Below are 5,278 nucleotides of genomic sequence, written 5' to 3' on the forward strand. Positions count from 1 at the left end.
GTGCTATGTCCACATATGCAGTTGAAGCATGTCTGAGAAAAATAGGAGATTACCTTAGTAAAGGAGGGAGAAGTCATGCAAGTCAACCTTGAGTTCCCTACCTTTCCTTGTACCACCAATGACCAGCTGATGGAAGGACCTATTCTTAAACTGCCTTGCATCTGAGCCACTACCTAGCCATTCAGTTCCCTGAGTCCCTGGATATTCCATTGACCTCCATCACGAATGGTCAGACGGGGCTATACATCCCCATTGCCTGGGGACAGATTCGTTTCAAGATTGTCAACAAGTTTTTAGATAGTGATCTGCAGCAGAGCCATTTTAACCTCTGTGGGGGGAAAAAAAAAACAGGAAACATTACCATGATACAGGTGTGTTCGTTCCACCTTTCCATGGGCTGATACCTTGCAGAAAGTAACAGGTTCATATAAAGAATAAGGGCAGTGAATTGTTTAGGTGATGAGAAACCGGACAGACCTCAGCTTTGCAACAACAGAACCAGTAGACCGGGTATGTTTAAGGCATCCATAGTGCCTTAAAGAAGGAATTAATGGTGCTTTCCCTCTGTGATTATAAAGAAATACTGAAGTTCCAGTTTCCTTGATACTTTCTTACATTTGGTCTTATTAAAAATGAATATATCAAAAATAAATAAATAAATAAAAATGAGTATATCACATTATTTCATATAAAAGAAAATATGGATTGTGGTAGATAAGATATATCTTGAAATATCTTCTCACTGCCAGAAACCTAGAAATGCTAGGAAAAAATATATAACAAATGCCACCCCCTCCAATTTAAATGTACACTTAAGCTTGCAAAAAAGTAGAAAAAATCCCCAAGGAAAAACAAAGGGAATCCTAAACCAGAGGATTTAACATACAGCTGAGCTCAGCATTTGTTAATCTCAGTTACCTAGAGGGCTGGCTCTTAGGAGAGCTTTGCAAGTCAGAAAAGGAGATCTCAGGCCGTATCCAGTAGCAAGATGAGCTAAGGACCCTCAGAGAGCTAGATCTTCAGCGAAAGAATAGACAGGAAAGCCCAGTTACCTACAAAGACTGATAACAAGGAAACTTGGATTCAGCATAATACCAGGGTATTATGCGCTCTCCTGGATTTATAATTTAAATTTATCCTGTGTGATCCAGGAAACCACCCCCCACCCACCCTTTCCCCATGCCAACAAGCCAAGAAAATAACAGAGCAGTCCTGAGTTGGAAGTGCCTGGGTTGCCAGACAAAGCCAACACACATCTTTTCAAAGGAATGTACCTTCAACCTTGTTCTCAGAGGGTTCCACAGATAAACATGAATGTACAATAAAGCTAAAAGACACATCCCAGTTCAAGTTAAACAACTTAAGCTGTCTTCTTTTTTCCAGGAAAAGAACATTGCTTTTCTAGCTGCTAACATTGCCTTAAATACACTTCAAGGGGGGGGGGGGGTGTAGGGGGGCAATAAGATTCTAACTATTCCCCTGGAATCTAGTTGGTTAAGACAGAAAAAGACCAACCACTAAGTGTTCAGGAGAAAATGGAAACTAAGTAGGGCTACTGTTCCTTCTCAGTTACAAACTAGAGATCAGAAACCTCGAAAGCGTTACTGAATTTCCTGGGAAAGTCAAGAGAATGGATTTGAGCCACCCCCAAGCAAAAGCTATAATGACTGGGAGTTAGTGACTAGACTTTATAGACTGGAGGACCCACGACTGTAATAAAGGCATCTTTAGAGTAAGTCATTTGAATAAATGCAGACAAAATTGGCAGCTTGTTTTAACTGCCATTTAAGTGCTTTTTTGTGCTGACAACAGTGTGGGGTGCTCAGTAATCTGTTTCTAATTTATGTTGTCACCATGTTTCTGGTTTACACAAGGTGAAAGCCAAAGTTAGATTGTTTCTAGTTGGCAGCAAGCCAGAGAACACAAGAGGAGGGGATGAGTCAAGTCTGGGTTGCAGAACGTTCAACCATACCCCAAGATACGGACATTGAGTCTAAAAGGATAGAGGTTGCTCTGCAAAGATACAACATGGGAAGGAAATGCAGGGATAGAGTAGAAAGGCTAAGGGGGTGGCAGATCCAGAGTTCAGGAAAAGCAGAAGCCGACTTCCATCATCCTGACACAAACGGTCGGGGTAGGGCATGGGAAAATCCCCAGAGATGGATGTCTCAGGATCTGGGAAAGGCAATTGGGCCCTCACAAGAGACAGATCGTGCATATCTGCTCACTCCAGGAGAAGGGTGATATCTCTTACTTGGTGATAAAATGAAGAGTCTGGTTAAAAAAAGAAAAAAGAAAAAAAAACCCACAAAACTAGTACTTTGAGTGGTTTCTTAGAGCAAGGTACTGTCTACAAATCAACACTCTACAGAACTCAAATGTTTTTTTAAGTTTTTACTAAAGACTCTATACCACTGTAAATAAAAACTTAAATAAAATATTTTTTAAAAATTCTTTAAGGAATGTAGAGCTAAAATAATTACTTTTTTAAAAAACCTCTGTTAAAGACTGAGGAGGCAATATCTGACATACTCACATTGCATATGGTCTTCAACAGATTGTTCCAGGATATCTTTCTTTGTGTTTTCTCTTCTTAAATTAGTAAGCAGGAACTAGCATTTTCATACAGTGCTTAGGTCTTAAGTACCATAGTAAATGTTTTCATAATTTGTTATCTAACTAATTTTCAGTTTATTTAAAGGATACAAAAATATATTCTAAATTGGTTCACTTAAGTATCAGATGTACATAACCAGAAATAGTTGCTGAATATCATGATAAAATCTGGTTTGAAAAAGAAATACACTTCTGCAAGTGGGTAGAAAATAAAACTATAAAGTTTGTGCTTCCATCTAAATAGAAAACTCTCCATAACAGTTAATGTAGTAACAATTCCACAGTTAATGTAATAACTATTGGTCTCAATGCAAGTGATTATATTCATGAACACATCAGAAAATCTCTCCTATGTGGGAATGAAAACATTGGTACAAACTGCTGCCTATTGGCTACATTTCACTGAAGAACTCACCAGTGTCTATAAGTGAATTCACCAGTGATTTATTTTGCTTCTAGAATATATTTAGAAGTATTACATATTATATAGATTAACTATTTTATTATGACATTAAAGTGGTATATATTAATTATGTATTTTAAGTACTATATATTAAAATATATAGAATATATTAAAAAGTTCATAGGATACTGTGAACAAATGGCAACAACTATATAACCTAATACGATGCACTGTAAATAGCTTATTTCTTAAATCACCACTACCGACAATAACCAATGTCTAACATTTCGTTCTTCTATTTGTGCAAAAAAGTTCATTCTGAGGGGTATCTGCGTGGCTCAGTGGGTTAAGCGTCTGCCTTCAGCTCAGGTCATGATCCCGGGGTCCTGGGATCAAGCCCCTCATTGGGCTTCCTGCTCAGCAGGGAGTCTGCTTCTCCCTCTCCCTCTGCCCCTTCCTTCTCTCTCTCTCAAATAAATAAATAAAATAAAAACCTAATTATGTATTATATGTTGGCTAATTGGACATAATTAAAAAAAGAAGACTGCCCCCCAAAAAAGTTCATTTTGAATTTTAACCAAACAAAAATAGTAACTATTCTTTAACTATGCACATTTGAACTTGTGTTACTTCGGTCTTAGTTGGGCTGAAACAGAAATAAAGTAAAAGCACACAGGAGTAAATAGATCACAGTTAATCAAAGACCACCTTTTAAAGGAAAGAGCTTTCCCACCCTGCACCGGTGAAAGCTCAATGATGCTGCTACCTGCTCTTACCTGACATCCCTGAATCTATCGGGTCCACCTATGTTCTGAGGATTACATTGCTCTGACCCCATTAATTCCTTGCCTACCTTTTTCCAGAGAAACTAAAAATGCTTAGATATCTGCCACAAGCATCTTGTTCTGGAATTTTTCCTGGACTGCCTTTTACCTAGCCATTCTGTTACTCTTCACTCCATGGCCTTTTTGCTACTCAGTCAGCCCTGTTGATACCCAATTTTCACTCTGCAAGAAGATGCTCATGTTTTATTCTGTTCAGCAAGCTTTCCACTGGTGCTCTTACAAGGTATTACTTTCAGAATCTTCCCACCGGCTCCTTGCACCCAAACCAAGAGAAATAGGAAACATCCCTGCATCTCAAGTGCAACGCTCGGAGAGACTCCCAAATGTCCCGAGGTAGGGAGGGAATTGGAGAACTAGAAACCAGTGAAAATGAGTGCTATCAGCAAACAACCAACCTGGATCCTTCAAAGTTAATCCAAACCTCACCCTTTACTTCCTTCATCATTGCCACATCTACTTAGCTTCTGACTTTCTGAAGTTTGTCTGCCTTTTCTAGTCCCAAACTTAGCCTCTAGATTTGATAGATTCAGTTTCTAGGGGTTTGGACCTCAAAATCATGAAATACAAGTAAAAATAATCTTTCGACCTTATTAGGCTCCTAAATACTTTCAGAAATCCTCCACCAAGCATATTCTGATCTCTTTCCTGCTGTTTTATTTTAGCATTCCTCAACCCCCACCATTCTGTTTCTCTCTCTGTCTCTCTGTCTCTGTCTGCTGTCTGTCTGTCTGTCTGTCTGTCTCTCTCTCTCTCTCTCTCTCTCTCACACACACACACACACACACACACACACAGTTAGAATAAACATAGGACAAGTGTATTAACAATCTCACCATACTCCGTGTTCATTAATCTTCATCTGGAGCTCTGTGTTCAGTTCAGATTTTAATAGGTATATTAACTGAAGAATAATGGTGAGTCCAGAAAGCACCCTATGAGGACCAGCTGAAGGAACTAGAAAGGTTTAACTAGAAAAGAGTCCTTTTTAGACCCTTCAGTTATTATAAGACCTTAGTAATTTGACTATTCTAAACAGATTGATTTTAATAGTTCTCAATAATTTAATAACAAGTACTTGCAGGCTTAGCTTACTTACTGATATTCAATTCTCTGTTTTTTTAATAGGCAGATTTTACTTTAAGCTAAACTAGAAAAATTTTTCTAAAACCAGAAAAATTGATCATTTTGGAAAAAATTTTGAATATTACTTTGAAAATTTCATAGAACTACTGCTTCCAATCATCTGATCACTTCAGATGGGCTGATAATGTTAGATAAAACCTCTTTATCAGCAATGCATTAGAGTCCCACAGCACTATTTTCCATATTCAACAAAACCTCTCTTTGCATAGATACATGTGTAAAAACAGAACATCCATAGAGAGGGCAGAGTGCCATCAAAGGTAATTATAAA

Source organism: Callorhinus ursinus, unplaced genomic scaffold (assembly GCF_003265705.2).
Source record: "Callorhinus ursinus isolate GAN/ISIS: 27379988/994484 unplaced genomic scaffold, GSC_fseal_2.0 scaffold54, whole genome shotgun sequence".
Lineage (NCBI taxonomy): Eukaryota > Metazoa > Chordata > Mammalia > Carnivora > Otariidae > Callorhinus > Callorhinus ursinus.